Source organism: Cupressus sempervirens, chromosome 3 (assembly GCF_028749045.1).
Source record: "Cupressus sempervirens isolate cs-2001-9-10 chromosome 3, ASM2874904v1, whole genome shotgun sequence".
NCBI classification, from domain to species: domain Eukaryota; kingdom Viridiplantae; phylum Streptophyta; class Pinopsida; order Cupressales; family Cupressaceae; genus Cupressus; species Cupressus sempervirens.
In genome coordinates, this window is record NC_143120.1 from 1,115,579,048 (window position 1) to 1,115,594,786 (window position 15,739).

Genomic DNA, 15,739 nt, shown 5'->3' on the forward strand with positions numbered 1-15,739 from the left:
GTTTCTAAGTTAGCTTTCTGGCACTTCTTTCGGATCGAAAAGAGACCTTTGTATGCTCCAATTATAGCCAAAAAAAACCTTGCTAGAAAAATAGTCACTGGAAGAAATTTGACGATTTTACGACCATCAACCGGCTATTGCTGGAAAAAAAAATTGTCATTGATTTGCTAACATCAGTAACCAGAAAATGATATCACTCGATCAAAAAATGATGTCAGCACATGTTCCCATGGTGATGATGTCAGCTAACGTAAGTAGCTAGAAATATTGACGTGGCACTAGAAAAGGTTGACATGGATGCTGTGGAATGATGTCAGGTAGTCGTAGAATGATGTTAGCAGCTAAGTTTTGATAGGCGGTGGCATTATTGGTCGAGGTGGCACCTGGGAGGAGAACCTATTAGATTATGGTGACTGATCAAGAAAGTACTGTACATGGTAGCCGACATATTATGGCTGACATATGGCCAACATGTTATAACCCTAATGTGCTTTAATACTTGTATAAAAGGGTTTAGGGTTGGGTATTTTTCATTATGTTGTGATGCAAAATTGGTTCTTGCGACGGTATTGAGCTGTAAGGGATTACAGATTGTAATCAGGTTGTAATCATTGGATTGTAATAAGATCGGACTTGTTGTTTGGTGGATGTAGCCCAGGGATTGGGTGAACCACATTAAATCTTGGTGCCTTCTATTCATTTTTGTGTGATCTATTATTTTTTTTATTGGTTATATTTGCATGTAGTTTTTATTTATGTTCGTGGTTTGTCCTAACAAGTCGTATCAAAGCGAGGTTGTCTTTCAATTATCCTCTGCAGGAAAGTCTCACAGTTAAGTGGGAGTCTCACAGTTGAGTGGGAGCAATGGTAGATGAGGGTAAGCTGAGGGTTGATAGGTTTAATGGGCAGAACTTCTATTTATGAAAGATGCAAATGGAAGACTATCTATATCAGAAGGATTTATGGAAGTCGTTGGAAGGAAAAGCCAAAAATCAAGGAACTATGTCAAAGGCTGAATGGGATCTTTTGGACAGAAAGGCACTCGGAAGCATTCGGTTATGCTTGGCACCATCAGTGGCATTTAATATTACAAAAGAAAAGATGACAAAAGATTTGATGAAAACCCTAGCGACACTATATGAAAAGCCCTGCGCTTCAAACAAGGTATTTCAAATGAAGCATTTATTTAATATGAAAATGGCAGAAGGTGGATCTGTTGCAGATCATTTAAATGAGTTTAATACTATTACTAGTCAATTATCTTCTGTGGGTATCAATTTTGATGAAAAAATTAGGGCTCTCTTGATTTTGTGTTCTTTTCCTGAAAGTTGGAATGGCTTGGTAATGGTGGTGAGTAATTCTATTCCTGGATCTAGTACCCTAAAATATGATGATGTGATCGGTGTTATTTTAAGTGAGGAAACTCGTAGAAAATCCTCAAGTGGATCTACATTAGGAAGTGCTTTGAATGCACAAAGCAGGGGCAGAACAACTGAGAGAGGAAATAACTCTGGAAATTGTGGGAAATCAAGAGGAAAGTCAAAGGGGAGGAGGTCTCAATTGAGAGGACCAAATGATTGTTGGTACTATGGGAAACCAGGGCACAAAAAGAAAGATTTCTAGAATCGAAAGAAAATGAAGGAGATAAATCAGATGGAGACAAGGAGGCAAATGTGGTAAGTAAAAAATCCGAAGAGGATGCTTTGCTTCTTTCTTTAGAGAGTGTTGATGATTCATGGGTTTTAGATTTTGGTGCTTCATTTCATGCTACACCTCATAGAGGTTATTTCATTGATTATGTCCAAGGGGATTTTGGGCTTGTTTATTTGGGGGATAATGAACCCTATCAGATTGTTGGAAAGGGAAAAATTAAGATTAAGTTGCAAAATGGGAATCATTGGCTACTACATGAGGTAAGACATGTTCCAAGGCTGAGTAGAAATTTAATTTCAGCTGCGAAACTCAGTGATGAGGGTTGTGTAGTTACTTTTAATGATAAAAATTGGAAGGTTTCAAAAGGTTCCCTTGTAGTAGCAAAAGGTGTGAAAGTAGGCACCTTATATCTTTGTACAGGTCATATTCTTCCTACTACTTTGATTGTTTCAGAAAAAAATGAATGTTTAGGAACAATTGCTGCAGTTGAGCAGGGAGAACAAATAGTTGTTGTAGATTCTGATACAGTGTTGTGGCACAATAGACTTGGGCACATGAGTGAGAAAGGTATGAAAGTACTTCATTCAAAGAAAGTTTTACCAGGTCTGAAATGTGTGAATATGGATTTCTGTGAAAGTTGTGTGTATGGAAAATAAAAGAGAGTGAGTTTTGTAAAGACTGGGAAGGAAAACAAAAAGGAGAAATTAGAGCTTGTGCATACAAATGTATGGGGACCAAATCAGGTATCTTCCCTTGGTGGCTCTCATTATTATGTTACATTTATTGATGACGCAACTAGAAAAGTATGGGTTTATTTCCTTAGACAGAAATCTGATGTATTTCAAACTTTTAAGAAATGGAAATGCTTGGTTGAAAATGAGACTAGTAAGAAATTAAAATGTCTCAGATCTGATAATGGTGGTGAGTATTGCAATCATGAATTTGAAGATTATTGCTCCACTAATGGTATTCATAGACAAAAAATTGTTCCAAGGACTCCACGGGAAAATGGAGTGGTTGAACGCATGAACAGGACTATAATGGAGCGTGCAAGGAGCATGAGGTTGCATGTTGGGTTCCCTTACACATGTGGGTGGAGGCTATCAATACTGTAGTATATTTGATTAATAGAGGTCCCTCTACTCCTTTGGGCTGTGGTATTCCAGAGGAAGCATGGACTGGTAAGAAGGTGAGTTATTCTTTTCTCAAGACCTTTAGTTGTGAAGCTTTTGCTCATATAGACTCTGAAAATAGAACCAAGCTAGAAGCTAAAGCAAAGAAATGTGTCTTTGTTGGATATGGCATTAATGAATTTGGTTATAGGCTTTGGGATTTTGAAAATCTTAAAATTGTTAGAAGTCGGGATGTCATATTCAATGAGAAAGTGTTGTACAAAGATCTGTTGCAGCAACATGAGAAGAAAGAAGATGATTATGTAGTGCTGGATGATACTCCAAAAGCTGATGTTCCAGCCATTCCTCATGATGTGCAACAACTGCAACAACAAATACCACACACACTAGTGAATGTTAGATGGTCAACAAGACAAATTAGACCTCCACAAAGGTTTTCTCCCTCTTTGTATTCTATTTTACTTACTGATGTTGGTGAACCTTAAAGTTATGATGAAGTTGTGCAGGTGGATACTAAGATTTAGTGGGAGTCTGCAATGAAAGATGAAATGGACTCTTTGCTGAAAAATAAGACATGGGATTTGTGCAAGTTGCCTACAGGTAAAAAGGCTTTATAGAATAAGTGGGCTTACAGGTTGAAAGAAGAGGAAGGAGGTAAGAAAAGATTTAAGGCCAGGTTAGTTGTAAAAGGATTTGCACAGAAAAAGGGAATTGATTTTGATGAGATATTTTCTCCTATTGTTAAAATGACTTCTATTCGTACTGTTTTAAGTCTTGTGGCTACTGAAGATTTGCATTTAGAGTAGATGGATGTTAAAATAGCCTTTCTTCATGGTGATTTGGATGAAGAAATATATATGGCTCAGTCACAGGGTTTTGAGGTCAAAGGTAAGGAGAACTTAGTGTGCAAATTGAAGAAAAGTTTATATGGCTTGAAACAAGCACCTCGGCAATGGTATCTGAAATTTGACAGTTTTATGCATGAGCATGGATATAACAAGTGTCATTCAGATTACTATGTTTATTTTAAGAGGTTGGATGATGATAGCTACATTATTTTATGTTTATATGTTGATGATATGCTTATAGCTGGGTCTAACATGGATCATATTAAGGGGCTGAAATGCTAGTTAGCGCATGCATTTGCTATGAAGGATTTGGGGGCAGAAAAAAAAATCCTTGGTATGAAGATTTGCAGAGATAGGAAGAACAGAACATTAATGCTATCTCAAGCTGATTATGTTGAGAAGGTGTTGCAATATTGCACATGCAGTGGGAGTTGTTAGCAAGTATATGAGTCATCCAAGATTTGAGCATTGGAATGTTGTCAAGTGGATTCTCAGATATTTGAGAGGAACATCCAATAAGTGTTTACACTTTGGGGGCTCTACCACTGATTTACAGGGCTATGTTGACTCAGATTTGGCTAGGGATATTGATACCAAGCGGAGTACTACAGGTTATGTCTTTACTATTGGTGGGGCAGCCGTGAGCTAGGTTTTTAGGTTATAGAAGATTAATGCTCTATCCACTACAAAGGCAAAGTATGTTGTTGCTACAGAGGTAGCCAAGGAGATGATATGGCTTCAGTTCTTCTTGGAAGAATTGGGACATCCTCAGAAGGATAATTATTTTTTCACAGATAGTCAGAGTGTCATTCATCTTGCTAAGAATTCAGCTCTGCATTCTAAGACCAAACACATACAGTTGCGATACCATTTCATTCGGTCAGTTTTGGAGGATGGACAGTTAAAGCTGGAGAAGATACATACCAATGACAATCCAGCAAGTATGTTGACAAAGGTTGTAACATGGGAGAAGCTGAAATCCTCTTCAGCTTCGATTGGTCTTTTAGACTGAACATGAATAAAAGAACAACAGAGTCTAGGGTGGTTTGATCCAGTGGGAGCCCCATGTGGTAGTGGTATTGCTACAGGATCAGTCTCCAAGTGGAAGATTGTTGTTTAGTGTGGAGCCTGATTAGTTCCCAAGTGGGAGATTGTTAGATTATGGTGACTGATCAAGAAAGTACTGTACATACTTCATAAATAGTGGGGTTCGGGGCATCGCCTCAAAAAAATTTTTGGGTCGTGGCCGACATATGGCCGACATGTTATAACCCTAAAGCGGTTTAATACTTGTATATAAGGGTTTAGGGTTGGGTATTTTTCATTATGTTGTGATGCAAAATTGGTTCTTGCGGCGGTATTGAGCGGTAAGGGATTACGGATTGTAATCAAGTTGTAATCACTGGATTGTAATAAGATCGAACTTGTTGTTTGGTGGACGTAGCCCAAGGATTGGGTGAGCCACGTTAAATCTTGGTGCCTTCTATTCATTTCTGTGTGATCTATTATTTTTTTTATTGGTTATATTTGCATGTAGTTTTTATTTCTATCTATGGTTTATCCTAACAGAACCTGACAGCACTGTCATTGGCGTAGTCGCTAGAGTAGAGCTGTAGTGACCGCAAAGCGGCGCGTCAACGGTGGTCAAAACATAGTTGTGTTGTAGTAGTACTATTGGCCATGATGCCCACTCAGTGGGGCCATGGTGTCCACTAGGCAGTGTCGTAGTAGTTGTTGTGCAGAGCCGTAGTGGTGCACTACGCAAATTTATTTTTTATTTTTTTTGAAATCACATTTGTACAATACGCTGAACCAAAAAAATTTTTTCCTCCCAGAGCTTCTATCATGAAAATCGAAAAAAAATTATATGAATCCTATTGTAACAAGCCTTCTGAACTCAATGGCAATGTCTTTTTAGGCCCAAAGTGCCTCAAAAATTTGCTCCACCCCTTGATTGAAGAAAAATGCATAAACAAACTAGGGTTTTTGTTTCCAAATCATGACTTCAAAAATCATTCAATAGAGAAGCAACAGGGAGGCTCTGATACCATGTAGAAGTTGATGAAATCCAACTTCACAGTGCACCAAGATCACCTACATCCAAATAGACTACTAAAGAGAAACCGAAGAAGGAAGAGAGCAAGAGCTTAGAGCAATTCAACAAAGTGAGAAAATGTATTTCACAATGAGAAAATAAAATGCTATGTAAAAATACAATGAGAGAGCACAAATATAAAGGCCTCAAGGAAGCTTCTAGAACAAGCTAGAAAGTGCTAGGAAATAAGTGTGACAACTAAGCATAAGTCCAAAAAAGGTGGAAAGATAAGTATGGTTAGGTAGGAAAGAACTATTGTGTTGTCAACAACTCATCAAAAAATCCTAGATGAAAACAAAATATCTAGATGCATTTATCTAAGTAAACTTAAGTAAAAGAATAAATAATTATTTACTCTAACAGCATCATCACTATCTCGCTATGTATTTTCATCATACAACTTTCCATAGTGACAAAGTGACAATCATTGACCTTGGAAGATCAGATGACCATGAAAAAAAAAACCCTTTCTCTCTATATTTATATCTACAACAAATAAGAACCTGACAACTAGAGCTTGATTTATGGTAGAAAACCTTTTGCAACTAATTGCATGGGTTGGTCCCACCACCTCCACATGCCAAACTATCATTATGTCACTATGACTAAAGATCTTGCATCTTTTCATAGTGACAAAACAATAATCATTGATCATCTCCAAATAAATGGTGGACAAGGGTATGTCAAGAAACTAGCCCACTCCAAAAGGTAGTAAATATAATTTTTTATAGTTTTTACCTTGTCTAATAACTCCACTAGCCACAAAGAAGAGAGGCCCACCTGGACTACATGGCACATGTTCGTTAGATCACTATGGTTAAAGGTCTTACATTTTTCTATAGTGACAAAATTATAATTGTAGATCTAACTTCAATCTATGGTTCTTAGTGTTTCACTGACTACTGTGCATGACTTGAAGCAAGAGATTCTACACAGACTCATGTCACATTCTTAGTATGTCACTACAAAAATTGATCATATATTTTTCCATGGTGAAAAAGCAGCATTCATTGGTTTCCTTAAATCAGATGCTTAAGAAGATGGGGGCTTGTTAAGGTGTTTATAATGTGAAACAACTTGAAGACTTAGGATATAAAGATAACTTAAGGTTTTATATATATCCTTATAACATTAGAATGTTTGAAAATTTGAAAAGATATGACCGTTGGCCATGCTTGACAAGTAAAACTAAAATTTTGGTTGGAGAGCAAAAATGGCTAATAGTGCTCTTCAAACACATGAGCATTGGATTAACAAGTCAACCACATCTTCCCAAAAGTAAGCCTTCAAAGATCAAGAGGAAGGGAGAGAGGAAGAAATGGCTCTGGTAGAGGCTCAAGAAGTAGAGGTTATGGAAGAAATGGTTAGAGGAATGTTGGATGAGAAAGCTTAGGATGAGTAGGAAATCAACAGGGAGTAAGAAGCTCTCAAAACAAGTCTAGAGGAGGTAAGAAGAATTGTATAACTCCAACAAGAGTAATGTAGAATGCTACGATTGCCATAAATTTGGGCATTATGCAAACAAATGCTAGAAGAAGCTAGGTGATCAGTCAAAGTGAGTGCAAATGTGGATGATGTGAATATGAGGAATGCAAAAAATTCCATAGATTTTATCATGTGTAACATTGGTGAAGAAGATAGCCCTGAGGTATAGTACTTGGATATTGGTTGCAACAACCACATGAGTGGTAATGAAATCTTATTTTCTTTCATTGATAGAAATTTCAAGTGTGAAATTAAAATGTGAAACAATGGAACCATTCCCATTTTGGGCAAAGGATCTATCATGGTCTACACCAAGCAAGGTGAGAAGAAGGAGATACAAAATGTTTATTTTTCCCTAGGTATGAAGCACAATTTGATGAGTGTTGGACAACTCATTCAAAATGGTTACAAGGTGCTGATGAAAAATGACAAGTGTGTCATTCATGAGAAGGATGGGAGTAAAAAGACACTTGCAGTAGTCCAAATGAAAATGAACTAGATGTTCCCATTGAAGATAGAGGCATGTTTCTCTTCTCAAGTCATTGTTGCACCTCCCAAGCAAGCATGACCTCACAAGCAAGCATGTACAATAGTACATCAGCAATCAAACCTAAAGAGCATGATTGAAGACCCCCCCAAGCTATGGAATCTTAGGCATGGACATCTTGGATTTTCTGGTTTAAATTTATTTTCTAAGAAGAATAAATGGTAGAAGGTTTACCAACTATTGTAAATCATGTGACAAGTGTGAAGCTTGTATTTTGGTTAAGCAACATAGGCTTCCCATTAATTCTAGAAATTCTAGAAGGGCAAGGGCACCAGTAGAGTTGGTGCATTCTGATTTAGTAGGCCCTATGCAAACCATTTTTATTAGGGGAGTACTTATTTTATGACATTCATATATGATTTTTGTCATAGGACATGGGTATATTTTTTGAAAAAAAAAATCTAAAGCATTTGATAAATTTGTTAAATTTATACCACTGGCTGAAAAGGAATGAGGACACTATGTAAAAGTCCAAAGGTTGGAAAGAGGAGGGGAGTATACCTCTAATTCTTTTATAATGTTTTGCAGGAAAAATGGTATAAAAAAGGAGCTTACAAGCAGTTATAATCTGTAGCAAAATGGAGCGGCTGAGAGAAAGTACAAGACGATTGTTGAGATGACAAGAAGTACGATAAAAGAAAAGGTACTCCCAACTGAATATTGGGGAGATTTTGTAGTAACAATAGTATACCTGATAAATAGGTGTCCTACAATGACTGTCTGTGACAAGATTCCTTTTGAGGCATGGTCAAGACATAGATGGATAGTTGAGCACTTAAGAGTGTTTGGATGTATAGCATATGTACATATGTCAAAGGAACAAAGGAAAAAGTTGGATGAAAAAGGTGTGGAGTGCATCTTCACATGTTATAGCTCAAAATCAAAGGCCTATAGATTGTATGATCCAATCACCAATAAGATCATCATTTCAAGATATGTGGAGTTTCTTGAAAATTGGTCATGAGATGGTTTGGTAGATGAATCTTCAAGCACTTCAAGAAAAGTGTTGACTATTGACGAAGAAGATGAAATTGGTGATCAACAACAAGATTAAGCAACAAATATAGATAGTTGTAGAAAAATGAAAAAAGGAAAGAAGTCTCTCATATATAGAGAATCAATTCCTAGAAGCTCAATACAACGCCAAATTGATATGCAAAATAGTAGCAACAATAATACTGAAAATTCAGATCCTACTCTCACCTCCCTATTGCCAAGAAAGAATAAGAGTCTAATGGAGATATACCAGTGAGAAATGCTCCAATGTAGAAGCTCATCCATGACCTTTGAATGATGTTCCTCCCCTTTGGAAGAAATGAATGCAAGGGTACCTGTGAGATGTGTTCCCTGGATGGAGAAGGAATCTCAATGATGATTGAGGTCATTGAAACCTGTTCAAGTATCCTTGTGTCGATACTGATGATAGCTTCCTTTAAAACTGCTAAAGAAAAGTACATATCAAACAAGAAGTGATGTAGAACCTACTTCAAGAAACCAATAGTCTTCTCAAATGTGAAAGAGACCTCCTACAGATGTTGTAAAGAAGAATCCATAATCATACCAACCTAGAAAGATTGATCATGTAGAGCATGGACTTGAGGGTCAAAGTGGGCCCTTGCAACAACTATAGAAGAATCCTCAGCAAAGAGAAGTGATAGATCAGTCTCCCATATTGATTGTGTGTGACTCCAAGAACATAGCAGAAATGTCTGGCAAGAAATCATCACCTAGAAGACCATGAGTACCTTGCAGTGTTGAAGTACATGACTCAATCACTGTGGCAAAAGATGAAGTATCTACCTCAAAAAGAAGACAAATGTCATCAAGAATGTCTCCCACATCTTCAATGTGAGACTCCATGAATAAGCCTACAAGGGCAGGAAGGAAGTCATCGCATGAAGGTAGAATAGGAAGACATAAAGGGTCCTACTACACTGAATTTGAAGCATCTGTGGCTAGAACAGGATCAGTAGGAGCAATAGGAGATGGAGGTGTGATCTTATTTGGAGTTGAAGAAACCATAGCTAGAGTGATTGGATGTAGAATGTTCTCTGGAGATGGAGGAACACATGGATCTCCATATGCTTCCCAAATAGACATCCAAATATCATAAGGAAAATGTACCATTCTGAGAGGAGAAAAAGATTCCTTAGTCATACCATTATACAAAAAGTGACGAAGGTTTACAAGATGTGTCCAATTAAAATGTGGTGGCAATGAATAGAGATAAGGAAGCAATTATGGATGGTCTCTTAGATGGTCAAGTATCAAAGCACTCCATTTGTGATAGTTCCTTGTTGTCAACTATGGTCTAATACCAAACTGAAAAATCTAACAAGACTCCATGAGATCAATCAATTAACCTCCAAGAAATCAAGAACCCCCCCTAATGAATGATTTAGGCACTTGGTAGCCACTTGCCAATTTAGGGCCTATTTCTAAAAGCAATATTTTTGTCCACAGAGCCTATAATATGATTACATATCTAGAAAGTAAACAAAAAAATGCACTTTCAAAATAGACGAAACCTAATTTGGAGTCCAGATGAGCCCGTACTAAGCATTTTAAGTGGCAAAATTTGAAATTTTGGAGTTGCAAAAAAATTTAGAAACAGAGATCTCAAACCACCTACACCAATGTTTAGATCACGAAATCCTACCCCAAAACAAAAAAAAATTGCTCGCAAAAAGGAGTTCATATGAGGGAGATATCATTGTTTGAAAATTGCTACTGCTGTTATTTTTTTTGAATCGCCGTCGTGCCTCCAAAAATCAAATTGCTCTAGATTTTGCTTCAAATGTCTGATTTGGATGAAACAAAATCTGATTTGGGGGTTTTTGGACCTTCTAAATGTGATGCAAATATCTGATTTGCACCAGCAAGCTCCAATCTTTAGCTACAAAAAATCTCTCCTATGGCCCTATGGCCAAAATTTTTTTGGAAAATAATGCAGATCTGAAAAAAAAAATAGCAGAAATGCAGATGAAAAAAATGTAGATCTGAAACTTAAATGTACAGATCTGAAATGATCGTACCAATGTTGCAAATCGATCCTTTAGGTGCTGGTTTGCAAAAAAAATTGCCTCAATTTTGACTATGCCTAGGGTAGGCAACTTTATAATCAATTTTCATCAAATCAGTGTTTCAAACACAATGGCAAGGTCAAATCTGGCTCTAGAAACTCCCAATGATAGCGATACTCTGGAGTTAGGTTGCGATGCTAAAGCAACAATGGTCTCAAATGACTATGTGATGAGAAAGTCTCCAAGCTCTGATACCATGTAAGAATTTGCTTTAGGGAAAAATTCACCCAGGAACTAAGAACTCAAATACAAGCACAATTGTAGACCAAAAATGAATATGATCTATTAATCAGAGTATGTCCTAATACATTTCTTTGTTCAGTATCTTCAGTATGTACAAACACACTAGGAGTGCTTGTATATAAAGGCCTCTCAAGAAGCATCTAGAATGTCTCTAGAAAGAACCAGGAGATAAGATAAGCATCATGACAACTAAGCACACACCTTATACAACATTCTAGATGAGTGGATAAGATTAAGAAGGTTGTAGACACCATGTGCTTAATTAGTATGCTAACTCTTGTGTTGTAGAAACCATGTGCATAAAAGAGGTGCAGACTTTTGTGTTGTCAACATGACAACTCACAAGAGTGCACATACTCCTAGGTGGCTAATAAATAAATAATAAAAATATGCATTAACCTAAGTAAACTTAAGTAAGTGTAAATAGTAAATACTTATTTACACCAACACTCCTTTTCATCTTTGTCAGGACACCTTGTAGCAATACGACCAACCTTTTTACATGAAAAACATATTATAGGAAGTTTACCTTTGTATTTGCATTTTCCTCTTGGTAGCCTTCTTGCCAATAATGCTTTTAGATCATCAAGATCATTATCTGATTCACTATCACTATCCACAAACTTACTTTTTGAATGTTTTCTTCTTTTAGATCCATCAAGGGTTAGTTAAGACTATCTAGGGTCAATTGACTACCATGTGTACATCTCATTTCTCGTATTGTAGAAACTCTAATAGCATAATAATGAAGTAAAGTTCTCAATGCCTTGTTGATCATAGTCTCTTCAGATATGTTTGGTCCAACACCTCTAATTGCATTCACCACTTCTTTGATTTAACCACAAAACTAAGAAACAATTTCTCCTTCTTTGATCCTCATGTCATCAAACTTGCCTCTCAAATCTTCAGCTTAAGCCTGTAACACATTTTTGTATCCTCCATGAATTTGTGCCGGCTTATCCCACATTTTCTTTGTAGTAGTGCAATCCTTCACGTCATCAAACTCAACATAACTTAGGGAAGATGCTAAATCTATCATCATTTGATTGTGCTCCTACTTCTCCTTGATTTGCTCAATTGTCATGGGTCTAGGCACTTCAATGTATTCATTGTCCAAGTAATATAGTGCAAAATCTCCAACTTCAAATAGATGGGCATATGCACCGAGTTGTGGTGCCAAAAAGGTGACAACGAAATTTTTTTTTCCTATTTTAAACAGCGCGTGTGCACTATAGTGCGTACGCGCTTTCTAAAAAATAAAAAGTATGTATGATGGGCTACAAACCCGCAGCCCATCATTTTCATTACCATTTTCTTTTACTCCTACAGCGAGTAGCCCATACGCGAATTGAAGACTCAACATTTGCACCACCATTTGCCAAAATGCCTCCTCGTCGACGAAATCCAAGACCACAAGCGCACCCACCATGACGTCGTAAGTGATATAAACCTAACTTTGCATTGTTTGATATATTTTGTTGAGATAATGGGTGTTGCACACATTGCATAATATTGTTATTTTATTATTTTATTTTTATTATGTAATGTTGTGCCTAGATGGACGTGCAACATGTAAAGATTCCCATGGTATATTCTTGATGAGTTGTATTGTAACATTGTGATAATATTTCATGTAATTATTTAATATTGGGGAAAAGAATTAAATGCCCAATATTAAATGTGGGGTCAGTGGGTTAGGTAGCACATGGTTTATGTAATACCACTTGGTGGTTTTGTGGGACTTGCTACTATATAAGAATCCACAAGGGTAGTTGTTGTAGTGAAAGAGTGACAAAGAGTAAGAGTGAGAAAGGCAAGAGTCGAGCAGGACAAGGCTTGACAGGTTAACCAAGGGAGCATTTGTGAAGGTTGGAAGCATGGCATGGGATGTGTGGATTCATGCTTGTTCACATAGTTTGCTCGGTTGTGGCTATGGCCATGAAGGCTTCCATGGTTTTATGGTAATGATATTTTTGTTGAATAATACATGGTGATGGATGATTTTGGAGGCTGGGTTTTTCCCTCAATGAGGGTTTCCCAGGGTATATCTTGTGTCACAATTTTGTGGGTATGTCATCTATTCTCTTGCATGTGGATTTTAATTTTGTATTTATTTCAGATCTATTATGGGTTATGTGGAAACGGTTATATTCTTTATTGCCAAGTTTCCTTACAAGTGGTATCAGAGCCTAGTTTTATTATTGTAACCCTAGATTGAATCCATGGGAATGCATGAGAGGATAAAAGAAAGGGCAATATATATGAATGAATTATTGCAGATCTGAGGGCTTTGGGTTTGTTGTTATGATGGGATGTTAAAATATTTGGGCATGTGAAATTGTTGGACAAAAAAAAAATTCGGATGTTTTATTTAAAATGAGGGTTTTGGGGGGTAGCTTGCAGAAATGACCTCCTGGGTAAAAATAGATCTCACCATTGGATCCGGGTCAACATTTCCATAAATTTTGATATATAATATGCCCTAGTTTGGCCATGTTCAGAGGAAATGAAAGAGTTTTTTAGTTTCAGCCCATGATGGCCGTCAAATTTAATCCTGTCGGAATTTTCGTCACTGAAAAAATAAAAAATGAAAAATCGTATTGAAAATGGTAAAAAGACTATCTTAGTAAAATGGCCATAACTTTCTCTCAGAATATCAGATTTCAAAGTTCTTACAGGCGTTGGAAAGCTAATTCAGAGCACTACAAGATGGTGTAGGCTTGGTTCTATGATTTTGAATTTTTGTCAGGTTTTAAGAGCCCTAAATTCAGATGTTGTTTGTTTTGAGCATGAATTGGGGCATAGCTTGGGCATACGGAGTCAGATTTTGGACTTCTAGTAGTCAACGAAAAGCTCTTGGAGAGCTCTACAAATTGGTTCAGATTTGGTGCAGGTTTGGCATGATTTATTTGTTGATATATTGATCTGAATAGTTTATAGGTATATTTTGACTATGGTAACATTGTGAGTTTATGGCATTGGAGATTTAAGATTTGATGTCATTGTATACTCAGTTCATATTTCAGATTAGTCTCATGATGATATGGTTATCAATGTTTGGTTTGGATATGCATAATGACTTGTTGGGTCTACAAGTTGTGCAGTGTTGTAAGCAGTCTATACTTAAAGGTTGCATTTATAGCTTGGTTATGGGTTGTCTTTGCCCATTGATATTTCATTATTGATGCATATTCAGATTGGTGACTTGGATTTGGGTTGTCTATGCCCTAAGTCACATGATTTTATCTTCATGTAGAAGGGATGAGATGTTGTTACCAGGTACAATCATGGTAGAGGATTGTGGTTGACTATGCTGACAGGTTGGACACTTTGAGAGCCAGATGCTCAGTTCATGGATGTGATCATGGTGTCATGGATTTTGGCATGACATGATTGGTTATACAGGTACATCCTTGATGTTCATTAGCTTAGATTTTTTGATTTGGTTATGGTGATATATCTTCTTGGTTGAGGATCATGGTTATTTGGTTTCTTTTGAGGAGCTCATGAAGTGCACTTTGAGTTCTTTGATGATTTGATGCCTTGGTTTATTCTCATGGTTAGAGGATGGTTATTTTTTTTCATCATTATGTCATGGATAGCTTGGATACATGGGTTAGTGGGAGCTTGTGACAGTGATGGGGTGACAGTGCAAGATTAGTTCCTAGTTTGGTTTATATCTTCTTGGTTTGGAGAGGATGGATTTTATGATGCCATAGGTGACTTGGTACCACAGTTGAGTGGGATTTGTTGGCATTGATTTATTTATTGAGTGTTTGCAGATGTTGAAGGTTTGTCTTAGATCCTATTGCTGCAGAAGCGTCTTTGAGATTTGCATGTTGCACTTGTTATCTTCATGGTGTGTGAAGATGGTTAGATCTTGAGGACTCATGGAGTTCTTGGTTATCTTCATGGTATGTGGAGATGGTTTTCTTCATGGTGTGTGGAGATGGTTGCATCTTGAAGACTCACAAGGTTCTTGGCAAAGGTGTGGTTTATGCTCTTATTTGGCATGTTATCCTTGGTGTGAGGATGGTTTCATTATTATGTCATGGTATACTCTTGATACATGTTTAAAGTTGTGACATGTTATGGTATGTTCATGTGGAGCATGTTATCTCTTTAGTTGAGATGGTAAGATCATGTTGTCATGTTTATGTTCGTGAGGCCATGGTTGGAACTTTGACATTGATCTTGGTTTATTTTCTTGGTATTGAGTACACTGATCATAAGCTGGATACTTCATGATATTGCTATGTTGCATTTGGAGTTGGCATGGATTGATTGGTTACAGGTGCTCATGGATACTTAGAGACGGTGGTGACGTTGATTTCTCTTAGATTAGAGAAGTATTTGTTGGGACGGTTGATGGTTTCAACAGGAAGTCCGAGGGGCAGTCACTTGATATGGACTTGAGAGGAGATTGTTCTTAGATGAGTCTTGGTTGGAGACTTGGGTATCTTGATGAACATTCTCATTCCCCACTCTTGGTCTACTCGGCAGTTTGCTACTTGAGAGGTATAGCCCATTGTTTTTTCTCAGTTGCATTATACTTATGCTTGTCTTTCATGGATATGGTTCTTGAGCTATGGTACATGAGCTAGTTCTGGAGGGTTCATTTGAGAGATGGTTTAGCATTAGTTATCTCCATG